General features: G+C 36.7%; 1 long non-coding RNA gene across 1 annotated transcript; it reads right to left on the reverse strand.

The window, feature by feature from the left end:
* Nucleotides 1-2,920: 2,920 nt before the first annotated feature.
* On the reverse strand, nucleotides 2,921-15,840 carry LOC121727659. The gene is made up of 3 exons (XR_006035707.1): nucleotides 15,830-15,840; nucleotides 5,457-5,460; nucleotides 2,921-3,256 (listed from the first exon to the last, which is right to left on the reverse strand). It is a non-coding gene; the product is annotated as an uncharacterized LOC121727659 (long non-coding RNA).
* Between the last annotated feature and the right edge of the window lie 2,228 nt (nucleotides 15,841-18,068).

The raw sequence follows: 18,068 nt of genomic DNA on the forward strand, positions 1-18,068 counted from the left end.
AATACGTTAGAATATGATGTTTAATAATATTATAATCCATACTATACTAATATTATAAATGCGAAAGTATCTCTGTCTGTCTGTCTGTCTTGCTTTCACGCCAAAACTACTGAACCGATTGCAATGAAATTTTGTATACAGTTATTCTAGAGTCTGAGAAAGGACATAGGCTACATTTTGATGTGGGAAAATATCTTATTTCCATGAAAATTTCGATGAAAATGAATTCGCATTGCGCGTGGCCAGCGCTCATCCCGGGGGTCCTGGGTTCGAGTCCCGCAGGCGGAACAAAAAGTTTTCAATTTTCCTGGGTCTTGGATGTGTATTAAAATAAAATTTCAAAAATCTTAAACATATTTTATGTATAATATTATAAAAAATCCAGAAATATATCAATGGAATGAACATTTTAGTTCTAATACGATTCAACAGATGGCGTTTTATTTTTTACTTTATTGTAACATAGAACTAATCATACTTATTAGTTAGTACGTTTTTGTTTATAGTTTTTAATACGTTAGAATATGATGTTTAATAATATTATAATCCATACTATACTAATATTATAAATGCGAAAGTATCTCTGTCTGTCTGTCTGTCTGTCTGTCTTGCTTTCACGCCAAAACTACTGAACCGATTGCAATGAAATTTTGTATACAGTTATTCTAGAGTCTGAGAAAGGACATAGGCTACATTTTGATGTGGGAAAATATCTTATTTCCATGAAAATTTCGATGAAAATGAATTCGCATTGCGCGTGGCCAGCGCTCATCCCGGGGGTCCTGGGTTCGAGTCCCGCAGGCGGAACAAAAAGTTTTCAATTTTCCTGGGTCTTGGATGTGTATTAAAATAAAATTTCAAAAATCTTAAGCATATTTTATGTATAATATTATAAAAAATCCAGAAATATATCGATGGAATGAACATTTTAGTTCTAATACGATTCAACAGATGGCGTTTTATTTTTTACTTTATTGTAACATAGAACTAATCATACTTATTAGTTAGTATGTTTTTGTTTATAGTTTTTAATACGTTAGAATATGATGTTTAATAATATTATAATAATATTATATATATACTAGCTGTTGCCCGCGACTTCGTCCGCGTGGACTTTAGTTTATAGCGCGCGGTGTCAACAAAATTTGTGTCAAATTTAAAAACTTTTTAAAACCCTGGTAAGTGGTACCCCTCTTAGGGCCGCGCTACACCGGAATGGCAGCGCTGAAAGTGCTCGCCTCGCCGCTGCCATTCCGGTGTAGCGCGGCCCTTAATTAATCAAAATACCCAAAAACAGCTGTGCAGTGTGCACATAATCTATACTAATATTATAAATGCGAAAGTATCTCTGTCTGTCTGTCAGTCTCGCTTTCACGCCAAACGCCAAAACTACCGAACCGATTGTAATGAAATTTTGTATACAGATAGTCTAAAGCCTGAGAAAGGACATAGGCTACTTTTTTACTGGAAAAAAAGGGTTGTAAGGGTCGTAAATTTGTTCAAAAAATTCATAATAGATGGCGCCGTGCGTCTTCTACATCGCGCTGACGCTTGCTCAAAAGTCTTTCTATAAGAGGTGGTATCATCTTACATTTAAGTCTCGATTTTTTTCGATTGTTATATGATATCTATTCTACGGTATTAAATAACTCAATACTTTATCTGTGCAGGCAGTGACGTAACCTTAAGACCAAATTTCACCAACGACTGTTAAAGTTAATGATCGAATTAGTATCACGTTAGCTGTTTCGTTTTTCATATGAATGAAAGAGAAGACAGGACATTTTAACAAGCTGTTAACACTAACAGACGTTGGTGAAATTGGGGCTAAACCTATCAATGATAAATAGTTTATGGGTAAAGTTGTGTAATTGGGGGGCTAAATATGCTTTGAAATTTGGCATAAAATATAAAGTTTAATATAAAAAATAAAGTACTTATTGTGTGCACACTACACAGCTGTATTGATTTAAGGGGTACCAGGGTTTTTTTATAAAAGCTTTTGACACCAATTTTGTTGACATCGCGCGCTATAAACTGAAGTCCACGCGGACGAAGTCGCGGGAAACAGCTAGTGACAATATAAATGCAATGATGATAAAGGGGTATGAAGATTTTTGTATGAAGCCTGGCCGACCTACTGTCCGCCATTGTGTTTTTCCGCGTTCACGAATATTTTTTTTCAAAAATGCATAGCTAACATCAATACAAACAAAAAATAATCTTGGACAAAACCGCGTAAAGTGTCACATTTCGAAGATTTGAGCTGCCAAAGTTGCAATATCTAAAGTTAATAAATAATTTTAGTATATATAAATATTTTGTTTTTGTTTACATTGAGGTTACAATTATCCTACTACTTAATATTATAAATAAGTCATTATTCTGTGCAATAGCCTTAATATAAATATAATATCCAACTGGTAGGCAATGGCGCCGCCTGAATCTTTCACTTATCTTGCTCCAGCGTCACCGTTTACCAGCCCAGCTGGTATGTCTCCAGTGGGGACTTTATTACCGTGTTCTAGGCTAAAGTCTTCGCAATCCTTGTTTCCTGATTGGTAACGTAACCGCTGACGAGTTGGCAATTAAGAAAAAAAAAATAGAATCCTTACCAGAAGCATAACTGGATAATGAAAGCTCAACAAGCACCTTTACAGAATAGATGTTAATAGCATTACGACCTGCAGATTCTGTGACACACCTATTCACCTTCTACTTGACTCTACTGCTCTACTACAGAGCAAAAACTCTCCTAATTTACCAAAGACGAAAATTGTAGCACCAATCCCAATCACATCGTTAAATATTTTATGAGCAGCACTGGGATGGGGATGGTACTTTAATACGAAAGATTCACAGTAGATCCTCAAGGATCGTCGTTACGTCAGGATTACCTTCGGAGGAAAAAAAAAACACCTCCAGAGCATAACGCCCATATTTCTTAGGCCTAGATACCCACTCAGTAGATATCCAGCCTAGATTTATGCGGACAACGTGACCAGCCCAATGCCACTTAAGCTTGGCCGTCTTGATTCCTACGTCTCTGATTCTAGTTTGGGAGCACATTATGATTTTTTGTTTTGTTGAGATTTGAGCTATATTGCTCTTTGGCAGACCCCAAGTTGGAAGTTTTGTAAATCGTAAATCGGTCAATGATAGAGTTTGCGCATCTTTGGTTATGACGAGCGAAATACACATATCAACGAGTCTAGGTAGGTCACCATTCTTCATGGACCAGTTTTTCTGCCTTTCTCTGATGGCAGATTTTCAAAAAATATCCGTGATCATTGGATATTTTTTTATATTTCACACACAAAACAAGCCGGTATTAGGGAAAAAAGGACCAAATGTTTTATTCCAATTAACCCGGTATTGATAGAGTCAATTTCTTTTCTCACTTTTTGCCATCAGATCCTGGCAGACCTATAATTGGCCCAAGTACAGGTACTCGTTGACATAGTGAATTCCTTGCTCGTCTACCTCGACCCCACGTATCGTACTGTAGATCATTGTTCGTGTCTTTGACCTATTTTTTGTCAGTTCCACCTTTAGGCTTGCAGATCTTGGAGCATAATTTGATGATGTGCGGCTGACGGATGTACGCGCAAAAATTAAGAAGTCGTCCATAAAGCGGAGGTTGCATAGGATTTTCTTGTTAACTAAAATTTTACATTTTTAAATAGGTAATCAAATCAAGATACATTTAAGTTGTTAATAATATTTAAAGTACCAGATACTGTTATTTTAATCTCTTCCTTTTTACACCCATGTGAAAATCTCTAACGAAAAATGTTAATTTTTTAAGACGTTTTATTTTGAATTTATTTTAAAATTAATGTTAAATAAAGAAATAATAAGAAAATAACATTTAAAGATGTTTATCCAAAATATTCATAAAATTTTCAAAAAATCCGGATTATCCGGATAATCCGGATTTGAGGATGAAAAAATCTGGAAATCCGGATTTTTTTCAAAATCCGTTTTTTGCAATCCCTATTTATAACTATACTTATTAGATTTAAAAGTGACCATTGACCTAAATAGAAAATTGACGTTTTATCATGGTTTAGATTCCCGGATATCGGCACTCGCTGAATCTTTTGTTGTTTATTTCTTCATTACATCACATCTATACTTCTATACCAATATTATAAAGAGGTAAACTTTGTTTGTTTGTTTGTTTGTTTGTTTGTTTGTTTAATTGTAATGAATAGGCTCAAAAACTACTGGACCGATTTTAAAAATACTTTCACCATTCGAAAGCTACATTACTTACGAGTAACATAGGCTACTTTTTATTTTGGAAAATATAAGGTTCCGTAAGATATTTCAGTTTTTCGGAAACAACCAGAAAATTTACTTATTTTGCGAACGCTGCCTAAACTATAAAAGATAGAACTATACAATGTTCTAAGTAAATGTAGATCTTATAAATTTCCACAAAAATGTCCGCGACACACTATACCTATCTATGTCAAGTGAGGCACAACAACCATTTTTTTATTGAAAAATCTTGATTTTTATTGGACTACATTTAAACGGATTTATTTTACTCATGCTAATAATCCTTATCAAAATAAATTATTTCATCACTAAGTACAGTTTATGTAGAATATATTTGGTTTTTGAATTATTAAAATTTGATGTTTGGTTTAGAAGTTATGGCGAAATTAAAATATTGCGATGTACGCCCGTTTCGAAGTGGGCGCTACCAAAGCGGCGATGCGCTCGCGGGAAGGGTATCACTATACATCGCCCGCGTAATTTAGGAATGTCACGGAAACCGTACATTTTTCCGCAAAAAAGAAACCTATGTCCTTTCACGTGGTCTATTCCTCATGTAAATAATTTAATAAGTATTTTACACATTGAAAAGGTCTACAGAAAACTCCGCGATGGTATATTATACGTATAAGGATATCCCACAATAACTTTTTTTTGTCATTTACTTTTAACTTTAAATAATGGCTAATTTTCGAAGCGATTTTAACCAATATGGCAATAATCTTTATTCAATTAAATACTTTCAATACATTATTGATTATGGCTCTTTAGAGAATTTTTTTTTTGAAATAAGGGAGCAAACGAGCAAACGGGTCACCTGATGGAAAGCAACTTTCGTCGCCCATGGACACTCGCGGCATCAGAAGAGCTGCAGGTGCGTTGCCTACCTTTTAAGAGGGAACAGGGGAGGGTAGGGGAGGGAAGGGAAGGGAATAGGGGAGGGTAGGGAAGGGAATAGGGTAGGGGATTGGGCCTCCGGTAAACTCACTCACTCAGCGAAACACAGCGCAAGCGCTGTTTCACGCCCGTTTTCTGTGAGAGCATGGTATGAGCCGGCTCATTCGTGCCGAAGTATGGCTCTCCCACGTATGAAAGCGTGTAAAGCATATTATGATTTAAAATTTAAATGAATATTTTCGAAGATATTACAGATTTAAAAATTGCGGGACGTAGCTTTTGCCGCAGTAGGTACCGACCAATGCGGGCCACGGGTAGTAATGAATATAAATTATTTATCTAAACTACTGAATCGACTTTAATATTTTTTTAGTTACATAGATCGTAATATATTTGATACCCGTGCGAAGCCGGGGCGGGTCGCTAGTAAGATTAATATACCTGCGATACGTCATATTACTGATATTTCTTGTGCTTTGATTATTATTGATATAATATTAAACATATTTTGTTTTGTAAGGAATTTGCGATTTATGAGGTAAAGGCATTCAAAACAAGTTTCTTCAAGATGGCGGAAGCGCTTTGTTTTGGCTGGAAAAGACGCGCGAAATCCTTGATTCAGAGCCTTCGGCAATATGACGTCTACTTTTTGCAATACAAAATAATGCACAACCCTAATTTTGTGCTGTGCTATTTCGAACTTTACCTCGTGGCAATAGGGTTTATTTGAAGCGTGCCGGTTTTTCGAGGTATGTTTTCAAGTTGGCGGTCTTGTACAAGACTGATTGTGGCGCCGGAAACCCCGTGGGTCTTTGTAGTTGGCACCTCGCAGGTACTGCAGCTTTGCTGGATTGAAAAATCTTTTTATTCTTTGATCGCCTTTAGACTTAAAAACTACACAATTTTTTTGATTTTGTTCAGTTCACGAACGTAATTTATTTACTTATGTCGATTTAGGTTGGGTTGCACCAGAGGCGTGGTTAAAGTTAAAGTTATGGCGTCCTTTAGCTTTAACTTTAACCGGAGAAATTCACAGATGCCTGTTTCGTTTATTTATTTTTATTGAAGCTACAGGTAACGGGATTGAGGGTATAAAAAATTGAATTATCCGCAAAAATCGACAGGAAAAATATAACAATGTAAAACATAGTCAATTTTCAGGTATTACGTATGAGCGGAGGTTAAATATGGCGTCCTTGATTTGATATTTTGCACTGTAGTTATAGTCAAAGTTAGTTGGTGCAACCCAACCTTAATAAATAATTCCCACAGCATTAATGGTAGTGTTAACGTGGTGTTAACTGTGTAGATTGCGTAATGCGTTGCGTTGTGTGAATTGGTATAAAAATCTTATCGCTTAATTCTAATGCAAATGTTGTTTCACTCGAAACCTACCGATAACATTATTGCTTTGCACTTGCAAGCCTTCGGGTAATGCAGATCACACGCTGTGCATAAACAATTAGCTAAGGCTTCCCGACTACATGAGCTCATATTTTATAGTTTTACCTCTACCTTTATCTCTATGTATTAAGGATCAGTTTTGATAAAGTCCAAGGGAGAATAACTCGGAACAGCCATCGACTAGCCGTCTGGGGCTATAATGCTGCTAAATTGTAAATGACCGTAGACCGGGGACGGGCGAGGTACGAAACTCACTATTTAATTTATTCACGTGAAATTGGCAGCGCGCCAGACTTGCGGTCCGATGAATATTTCGCATTAATATTTGCTTTAAGATTTCAAAGTGGATTTCGCAAATTCAATAAAATTTTAGTTCAATTACTTAGTAGGATTTAAAAACAAAAATACTCCCTCTCACCGATTTTGATATCGAATGCCTGTGACGGATTTGATCTAAACCAAGCCTTTATTTTTAGGGTTCCGTAGTCAACAAGGAACCCTTATAGTTTCGGTCTGTCCGTCCGTCTGTCCGTCCGTCTGTCCGTCAGCTGTCTGTCTGTCTATCTGTCCGCGGTTTTGCTCAGAGACTATAGGGCCCACAAATGGGATACTGATGGGAGCTATAAGGCTCCACGGTTCCTCCTCCACTTTCAGTATGGCTGATCTAAAGTATAAACTCTAATAACAACTTGCTAAACCATGCACATGCGCGCACTCAGTGGCAGATTTAAACCAGGGGCAGTCGGGGCTAGTGCCGGGCTAGGGCGGCAAACTTTTTAGGGCGGAAAAACTCGGAAAGTAGAGAAAAATTTTTAGTGTCACCTTAATTTAGATATTATCTTTTTTTTTTAACTAATCATATTAAAGTTTTTTAAGATATCTTCTAACTGCACAATTACTTTTAGTCATTATTTTAATGATGGAACGGCATTTACGGTAGTTAGTGCCCAAGGGCGCCAAAAGTTTAAATTCGGCTCTGCGTGTACTCATTATCGTAATACTTGTGGTTATTTTCGCGGGATATAGCTAGAATTAATTATGTACTAAAATGTATTCATTGTATATCCTGTATGAGGTGTAATTTCGTGATAATGTAGCCTATCGCACCAGATCTGGCGGACAATAGGTTGTTACGGGGTCACCGGGTACTGCAAATTGCGTCCGCCATGTTGTAAAATGGCCGCGGATATTTATATTGTTATTTCTAGAGCAAATTAATCGGGTTAGGTTGTTTACAAATTAAAAATGCCCCAGGAAGTTGGCCGCTATTGGTCTAATATCTATACCTATAACTTGATAGGTATTAAAAAATTAATACCACTAATATGTTGTGCTTTCTATGAGTACTTAATTAAAAGATACTACACCCCTTACCAGCCTTGGCTGCTGGTGGGCAATAGCAAATTTTATAAAAATACTAGCTGTCCCGGCAAACGTTGTTTTGCCATATATATTTTTTTTGGTATGAAAAATAGATGTTGGCCGATTCTCAGACCTACTCAATATGCTCACAAAATTTCATCATAATCGGTCAAGCCGTTTCGGAGGAGTATGGCAACGAAAACTGTGACACGAGAATTTTATATATTAGATATTTTCTGGTCGCCGTCATACTATCCTAGAATAGAACCATTTATGGTTTGCTTAGAATAATTCAACAGAAAACAGTTTTCCTATCTTGTGCTCCAATAAACTAAAATGTATAAGTTACTCTCTGAAATCTGGATGAAAAGGATCTCAATGAAAAGTATTAAAAATACCACAATTTATGTCCATCGAGGCGTAAAAATACTTGTAATTAAGAATATCTGTGTTGAAGTAAGAGATTATTTTTAGCTGCGATTTGAAAGGATTGCCGTCGTGATCGGAAAAGAGGAACTAATCTATTGGAAACGTACTTAGCCCAGGTTGGACGGTAGTGAGGTGAAATGTTTTTTATTTTTCTGATCGATATTTTATTTTAGTTGTAATTCTTATAATTATGGTATTTTAATGTTTAAAAATTATGCTTTGTTAAATAATAAAAGGAAATGTTATAGAAACAATGAAATTCAGACGGTTAAAACAAAAACTTAGCCTAACGAAAAAATGATAGGTATTAAAAACCCACATTGAAATTCATACCTAACTTAAAATGTTTAAAAGCTTTACAAGTTTAGTTGCAGTTAATGATAGAAACAATAATATCAAAGGATATTAGATTAATTATATTTAATTTTTAATTTGGCTTCATTTTACATACAATTAATGTCAACAAAGATAATGCACATTACATTATTTATTAGGATGTACGGATAGAGAAGTCAGCCTCATCCATATCTGTGTATATACATACAGCTACTGTAAATACAACTGTTTGACTCTAAATAGTTCAAATGCCTCTAGCCCGCAGCTCACAAGTGCGCCACAAACATCGCCACAATGTATCGACATTCGACTATCGACTATCGCATATCGACAGTAACACAGCACTAGGCCAAGTGTCCTCTCGGCGACAAAGCCAAAAGCGTCTCTCGACGCTCTTTAGCGAAGTATTTTTTATAGCAGATAAAATCGTTAATGAGAAACGCTTAGCTATTCTCGACTATGCCTTCCATTTTATTTTAAAAGTTTTTTTTAATTAAATAAAGGGCATTTTAAAATGCAAGTACAGATTTAGAAATTAGTTGACAAACATGTGATTTCAAGTTTTTTTATAGTAAGTAAATAATATGTAAGTATTAGTTTGCAAGACGTGAACGATTTAGAACTAAAGTTAGATTGGCCTAAATTGCGTGGAGCGTACACAAATACTGTGGCTCCGCTTCGCGATACCATGCGATACACTCTAAATGCTGGAGGTGTGTGTGAACCACGGAGCTAATACAAGGGTCTTCGGGGTCTCTTGGTTATTCACGATGTTGCGGAGCTTGACACCCCCTCACCCTGCAAATTGTCACGCGTCGTTTCTTAAGGAAATTCGATTTCAACACTTCCCATTTGTTTTAGCTCCGTGGTGTGAACCATGTACCTAGCTAGTAAAATTCCGTCCTCACTTTTTGTTAGATAAAACTCTACCTTCACTTTTATATTCTTGTGAGGATGACCAAAGGTAAAGTTAGGTGCTATAGTAAACTGTAAATCCTTGTCGATGTGTACCAAACACAGTTTATAATATGCCGTTGTATTCTGTAACTATATTAAGCGTAGTTGAAGCACTAGAATCAAGCGTAGGTTGAGCCGCTCTATTGCGAGTTCGGAACAGCATTACAACTGTTTGTTTCACAGTTTTCAAAGCGTTCCCACTTTGTCGATGCACTTTGAACCTTATGGCCCTACAATAAAGGCTATAAGTGTCGCAGGCCTCGTCAAAGTGGTGTATAACGAGGCTGCGACCGAACATCTGAGTGTTTCCTCCCAAACTGTCTCTGCGTAAACGAAGCCAACTGCCTCTAGGGCTGTCGCGTGCATATATCACAGAGATTCATCATCGGTAGCGGCATCAGATCATGCTTATAACCCATCAATTCCCATGCGGCACCCAGGTGCTGCATAACAATTGAAAATCTATTGTGTCTAAGATTCCCACGATCAAGGTATTAAAAGAAATCTTGAGGAATGATTTAAAGGAAATCGCAGCACCTCCATCGTGGGCATCGCAGACAATAGATTGACAATAGATTGTTGAAATGCAGCCGGCTGCCGCTTGGGGATTGATGGGTTAAGGAAAGTTAATGTTATTTTATCGGTTATTCAATGACTACTCCACTAATATCTGCACTCTACAGGTATGTAGGCAGCTTAGGTATAACCAACTATTCAAATATATTATTCTTTATTAATAAATGTGACTTTTTGAATGTGTTTTTCAAGACAAGTATCTCGATTCTCGCTATATAAATAATAATATTTGAATAAGAATGTGGGTTTATTGAAAGTTATTTATTTACCAATCATCATGATATTTGCTCATTTTTTATGAACTCTAGGGTGACTACAAAAACTTATTCATGAACAACAATCCTATAAGTTTGTCCTTTATTAAGTTACCTTTATGTAAAAAAAATCAGCAAGTTTATTTTGAGCCGAGTTTCCTAAATAACTTTAGAGCACTTTTTTCGTGTCAGCCCTGAGTGCAGGTCATTAGCGGGTTGAAAGCTTCCTGTCGATAGTTCAGTAACGTTTTACCGCTTTCCACCTCCGCGTCCGCTACTACAACTCGGCAAATTTAATAATCCGCTTCCCGCTACCCGCTGCGCTCATAAAACTAGCAAATTGATATTATTGATGTATGTTTAGTTTATAATACGATGTTCGAAGGATGTCGCAATTCAGAAAATTTTAAAACACATAATCATAATATTATAGTTGTCGCTAGCCGATGCGTCTATCAAACTACCTACCTACTAGCAAATTGATTTATTATAGGTAAGTACCGGATGCCCAAATGATGAGGTTCTAAAGTGGCAGGTGTTGCTGTTCGTTTCCTAGTCACATAATAATATCGTACCTAAAGGAAAAAATATATATATTTGTTTCTATTTAATAGATAATACTACTGATCTGATTTTGACCGGTATAAAAGTTTAGGCTCTAGATTAACACAGTTATTATATTCCGTTAAAGTACAGTGTTCTATGTAATTACTAGCTTTTGTATTATCAAAATGTTTTGGCTGTATTCGACTTAATTACTTTTAGCATTAATTAATAAAATAATAAAATCATAGGTAATTACAGGGTGTAACTAAATGATTTAGTTTGTAACACATCCGCTTTCCGCTCCCGCGCCCGCTCCGCTCGTGAAGCTCGGCAAATTGTTTTAACTCAATGCATTTAATATGTTACTGCGTCCAGGGCTGCCTCCGCAGAGTTCTGAAGTTAGTTTCAAGTTGTAGCGACGACCGAGGATCGACATATTGGCTATATAATGAAGTATACACGAAACTTGGTTAGAGTAGACATTCCAACCTTGGTTGGTTAAATTAAATGTGTATTTACTTACCACCTAAGTGTTTATTATTTTTGTATCTATATTTTAAGAAACCTACTTTTTATGAACGTATGTATTTTTTGGCAGGAACCTAAAGCCGAAATTAGTACGCCGTCGTTCTGTAAAGCAGTTTTTTAACGTTTTCTATGATGCGACCCCCTTTGCTTTTTATCAAGTTCTAGATGAGCCCGCAATACTGTTTCATCAAAATTCGCTCATCGCGCGGAAACTGTGCGTTTTTCCGGGATAAAAAGTATCCTATGCCCTTTCCCGGGATTCAAAGTAACTACATATCAGCAAAATTGGTTCAGCGGTTTTGCTCTTTTTTCCATCTACGCGAGCCCTCATGTCGACTGTGGCGGTCATCCAAGTATCATATTGTATATATTTTTTCTTTATTTTAAGGCTTGTATCGAGACCGTATTGTTGCAACATAAGATTTATCGCTGGCTATCGTTATTTTGCGTGATAACAATTTGCATCCTCGTCGGCATGAGTTCAAGCAACGAACCATTCTTGTAGGTCTGTATTAACGCAATATGCGAAGCCATCAGTTGAAGACAATTAGGCGCTGAATGCTGATCGACGCGCAACACAAAGGACAGTGGAATAAAAATATTGCTTTCGCGGGTTCATTGTTTATTTCCAAAACGAGTTCCGTGTAACAAACGTGACAATATTGAAATGCGCTTCCGGCTCAGGGTGGGTGCCCCTGCACACTCCCGGAAAGTATTTACTTAAAAGAAAAATACTGGAATTTTCCGCATAAACATTTCCGGTTTAATGTAAAGTTGGTGACAAAAATACTTTTGAGATGATTGTACTGTTTGTCTGGGTACTGTTATATTTACAGTTTGTTGTGGTTGCATTTTTGTCATCGTATAAGAGAAAGATAAGTTTTAGTTCCAACTATCATAGTCTACTCTTATAATAATAATAATAAAAACTCTTTATTGCACACCAAATACATACACAATATGAATGATAAATTAATAAATAGTATACTTATTGATGTACAAAAGGCGAACTTATTGCTACTAAGCAATCTCTACCAGTCAACCTTTTGTAGACAAGATTTAAAATAGAGATAAGAGAAAATCGTGTAGGTGCACAAATTAACTAATCTTAGTGTTTATACTATAACTAGAACTAGGACAATATATACAGTAGTAATGATAATCGGCAGTTAACTATGTTGATGGTCACAAAGCAACGATATAAAATTAATGAACTAGGGCATATTAAGGAAGTAAAATTTAAGTTTACGTTTAAAAATGTTTATTGAACCGGCTTGTCGAATGTCTAGAGGCAAAGAGTTATATTATTATATATATAACCCATATTTTATTACTAAACTGAGGAAGATGTTATGTAAATAGCAAGCGTTATAGACGCCAAAGTGAGTGCAAACTGCGAACATTCGGGGAAACCAAACAGACTTGTGGGAGTGTCTCCTACATTCAAGTTTATTAAGCTTCTGAAGCAACGTATTTTAATACAAAACTAAGCTTAAATGGCTAAATCTTGTGTAGATTTTAGCTAATAGTATAGATTGTTAAAATTTTCAAAAGAGAAAATGTTTTTTTGTTCGAGTCAAATAATAATATAAAAACCGTTTTTTATTATTTGATTTGGCAGAAGACCAGAGCGAACATAGAAAATGTGTGCGTTTTGACTCAGCAAAAACTTATCAGCTTTTTTAATCCATCGGTACATTTACTGGGCAAGAAGGAGATATTTTATTAGTCTGGGGTATTCTTTCGACATTTTTCAATATCTGTAATAGTTTTTGCTAGCGAGTTACAAAATTCACTCTAAAAGCGAGGCTCCATTGCCAGATTGCATTGCGCCGTTGGGATAACGCGTTGTATACCGGTATCAGCGTTTCGTCAACGCGACAAATAATGTACCACGTTGTTGCTAAAATATTACCCCTGCACCAATTTAACGCCTCCGTGGTCTAGTGGTATAGAGCGCGGCTCTTGACTCGGAGGTCGTGGGTTCGATTCCCGCGTTGGAAACATGTTATTTCCAAGTTTGGTTAGGACAATGCAGGCTGATCACCTGATTGTCTGACAAGTAAGATGATCCATGCGTCGGATGGGCATGTAAAAAGTCGGTCCTGCGCCTGATCTCTCGGCAGTCGTGTCGGTCTTCCGTCCCACTGGGTTATGAGAGTAAAAGGAATAGAGAGTGCTCTTGTGTACTGCGCACACACTTGGGCACTATAAAATTACTCCTGCGTACCTGGCCTGGTTTCAATGAAACCGGCCACCGTCACCGAAACCGGTGTGGGAGCTATTATTACCCCTGCAATAGCCGCGAAATCACAAGAGTGTCGGCCAATCAAAGCGCACCATCTTTCTTTCCGCTTTCTTTTTTCGTAAAATTTTCAAAACATCGATTGTGGCATACCCTAAAATATAATATAGAGGTAATGTTGGTAAAACGAGAAAGCGCTTACGCTGCGACAACGCAACGAATGAAGCAATGTGGCTTCAGCATCGCTTAATGCATGTAGCATATCGTAAAATATAAGCATGTAAAACGAAGTGTTTACGCTGCGACGACGCAACCGAAGAAAATGACTGTAAGTGTACTTCCGCGCGTGTAGAACCAGGCCTAGTAGTTTGCAAGTACATACATAATGAACAATGAAGTCTACGAACAAGTAGTGAGGCTTATAACTTGTGGTGCCCGGGGGAAAAATAACTTGGCTGATTGTGTTCAAGCGCGGGAAATGTTAAGCTCTACTTATGTGATAGTAAACGGTTTGACTTTCTTTTGTACTCCACTCCAAGGTACTTATTTATACAACAAAGCATGTTGATAAGTACGTTATTTTAAATATTATACAATCTTTTTCTTTAGGTACTTACTTAAATTATAATTGCGAAACTGTGAGTGCCTGTTATGTTTCCTAACTATGATAGCTTAAACCACAATTCACAAACAATTCAAATTTTCTATATACATACTGTAAGTCACGAACAAGATCATCAGATAGTTATTATACCGAAAAAATATACAGTTCTGGCGTGACCATCAAAATTCGGTTCAACAAAATTGCAGGCAGCATCAGTAAATAAAATGTTCTTTAAACCCTTCAAGGATTGAAAGGTAGAAAGAATATTAAATACTTATATAAAATTCTCCTCTTCAAGAATGAATCTGGAGAATTTTCTTGAAGTTGTCAAGGTCAATATCGGCATTGCTTCATAAAGTAGATGACCAAACAACAATAATAATGATATTTATAGACAGGGTCCTTGTACCGGGAAGGCCCGAGGGAGGAGGTTTAATTACACTATCCGGGCACCGCCGGATATCCGTTGTGTCCGGAACACACAAAAAGATGAAATTATGTAAATACACTCCACCTTATCCGTCTTTTGCCGTAATAAAATATGTATCTACTTATCAAGGTTTAGTGATGTGGTGTTGTAAGGTCGATATTTGAAATATGTTTCGTTTTAACTCTTTGTGGAATTTCAATAAACTTTATTTAACACTTAATTTAACAATCTTCCGACACTGTTAGTAGTTACCACTGTAACTATTTTCTGTATAATATAGTTTACTTTAAGTATATATCTATTGTTTTTCAACAGAATGAGAGAGTATTTACCAGATCTAGGCCTCGATTCTTTGCATTTTCCATGTCTTGACTTTTATTCCTTGCCAGAAATGTTCAAAAGTCTAAAAGTGAGAACTTTCAATTGGTTCCTTCAGATTTTGAAAATCGACAATCATATTATTTAGTTTCGTATCACATTTTTTATTTAACTAACTTTATAAAATTACTATCGACATGTAGTCGATAATTTTATTTTATCGATATCGATACTATGCGATGCGGACAGCGGATATCCGCTTCGCTTTAACAGAATCAATTACGATCAGCGCTGAGTTCTTCAGCATAGGGTTGGCAAATAACTGCTTTACCACTATTTTATTTTCAACAAACATCGAACGTTGGTTGAATAAAGTATTTTTTTTATGCTTCACCAGTGTTATGTATTAAGGTGCCGGTTGGCAGCGGGTGACATGAAGCAACCGCAGACGACGTGTCGCAGCGACACTACTGGTTTCTATGTATTTCTATGAATGAGTGTTGCTAGCTGAGGGTACATAGAAATACATACAAACCAGTAGTGTCGCTGCGACACGTCGTCTGTGGTTATTTCATGTCGCCCGCTGCCAATCGGCACCTTTAGTTTAGTACAAGCGACTTATGTCGCCAACAGGCGAAAAAAACATTTTTGATTACGCATAAGAAACGCTCTATACGTGCCCCGGGTTGGGGATGTGCCTCAGTTAAGCTGGAGCACACCGGGAGTATGTAGGTCTGGCCGATAAGAAGCGCCAGCCGCCCACTATAACCGCAGGCGGTTATGGTGAGCGGCTGGCGCTTCTTAGGCCTACGATTTGCGATCAACAACGACTTATGTCGCCCTGGGTTTTGGTACGATATGGTAATTTTCTGTAATTACTGGGGTAGGAGAGTGAAAGAAAGAGAAAGAGAGTACCCCTGCGTAGTTTTTTATAAAACTGTAATGTTTTAACGATAGAGGCAGCACCAGCTGCAACAACGAACAACAAGTTTTGTTTGACGTTTGACAACGTTTCTGTCAAATTTCTATATTTTATCATGTGCAAAATGTCGGGTTTTGGTCGGATTATTTAGCATATGTGCTAGTAGCCCCCTTTGCTCCCACCTTTACATAATATTTCCTATTATTAGTCTAGTTCAGTAAGCTAATATTATATTTCCGTTAACTGTATGTTCGATATCCGGTATTAATATATAAGTACCTTATGATATAACATAATATAATATACCTAGCAAATAATCCCGGGCTAGCTCTGCATTTGTATGTCGGCTATATTAGCTTGACCTCGTATTCAATCTGCTAATACAAGTTGTAGGCTGAAGCGATTAGCATAATGTAAGTGGTAAGCTGAAGCGATAGTATTATTGAGTTTGTATAGAGTATAAGAGTTGATATTGACGCTTGCTTTGCAGAACTACCTAGAGGCTCAGCAAGGGTTGTGGTCACTCAAGCATGGCCTCGATAAAAGTTTCCTAGGACAAAGGATGTTGCGGTAAGTTCTATCGTAGCCGACACTCTGCCTTAAGCGGAGAAGGGAGCACCGTGGGGTCCGTGGGGTTTTAGAGGGCAGACCATTCGCCAGGGGAGTCCCACATACCTCGGCCGATATCTCCAATCCGACGGGGATGCGTAAAGCATTTCAGCATGTACAAAAGGATAGTACAAAAGGATCTGTATAACGTATATTTGAACCGACTTCTAAGGTAAAAACAATATTCTTAAAAATATGATCTAAAAAGTATGAAATAATTCTTATTCTTCATTAGCGCCTTTTTCGAAATTCGACTAAATCTCAAGCAATTCTGTCTCGATTTTCATTCGTTTCAAGTCGATACCAGCCCAGATACTTGACATATAAATTGGCCGGTACCGACTTCAAAAGAATGAAAATTGAGAACAGAATTGCTTGATATTTAGTCGAATTTCGAAAAAGGCGCTAATGAAGAATAAGAATTATTTCATACTTTTTAGATCATATTTTAAGAATATTGTTTTTACCTTGGAAGTTGGTTCAAATTTTTTGTTAAAAAATAATAATTTTACTCTTTTTAGTTATCTACAACTACCTATACAACACAAAAATAATTTTGTAAATCGGATCATAAACGGCTGATCATAAATCGGATCATAATTGTTGAACATACAAAAAAAAGATACATACCTACAGCCGAACGTATTACTCCTCCTTTTTGGAAGTCGGTCAAAAATCGTCAAAACATCTAGTTCTATAAGAAATATGTCCCTCGTATTCGTTGTTCTAAACGTCGTCCATTAATTTAATTCGAAATACCTTTATCGAGTTGCGCATTTCAACCGGTGTACAAAACAAACAACCTGTATATCGGTGTACAGGATGTTCAGTTTTCGTTCCGGGATGTTCGTTTTTTTCGTCCGTTCCCCGGCCGCGTCAAAACTAATAAAATCGTTTTAGTATTTTATACATGGCACTAAATATTTGATGTCCTGTCTGTTGGAATTTTACGGCGAAATAAAAGTTTAAAATGTTCTGTTTTTTGAAGAATATAGCAATTAAATCTGTTTTACGTACCTGTAAAAGCGTACATTTTAGATACTTAATTTAGCTTAATTTAGAGTTTTCTACACACAAGTTTGAAATCTTGTAAGTTTCGTAGCAACCGCTACGCGTCGTAGCACGCTCTACGAAAGTGGCCACAAAGTAAAAATTATGGCTACATTATTATTTTCTGTTTTTAAAAGTTTATTTAGTTGCCGCGACTTCGTCCGCGTCAACAAAATGTAAAATACATAGGTAAAAAATAAAAAAGTAAAAATATGTCCTCCTCCTTTTTGGAAGTCGGTTAAAAATTAGCCTAAATTACTCCTTATTACATCAGCTATCTGCCAATAAAAGTCCCGTCAAAATCGGTCCAGCCA

This window comes from Aricia agestis, chromosome 6 (assembly GCF_905147365.1).
Source record: "Aricia agestis chromosome 6, ilAriAges1.1, whole genome shotgun sequence".
NCBI lineage: Eukaryota > Metazoa > Arthropoda > Insecta > Lepidoptera > Lycaenidae > Aricia > Aricia agestis.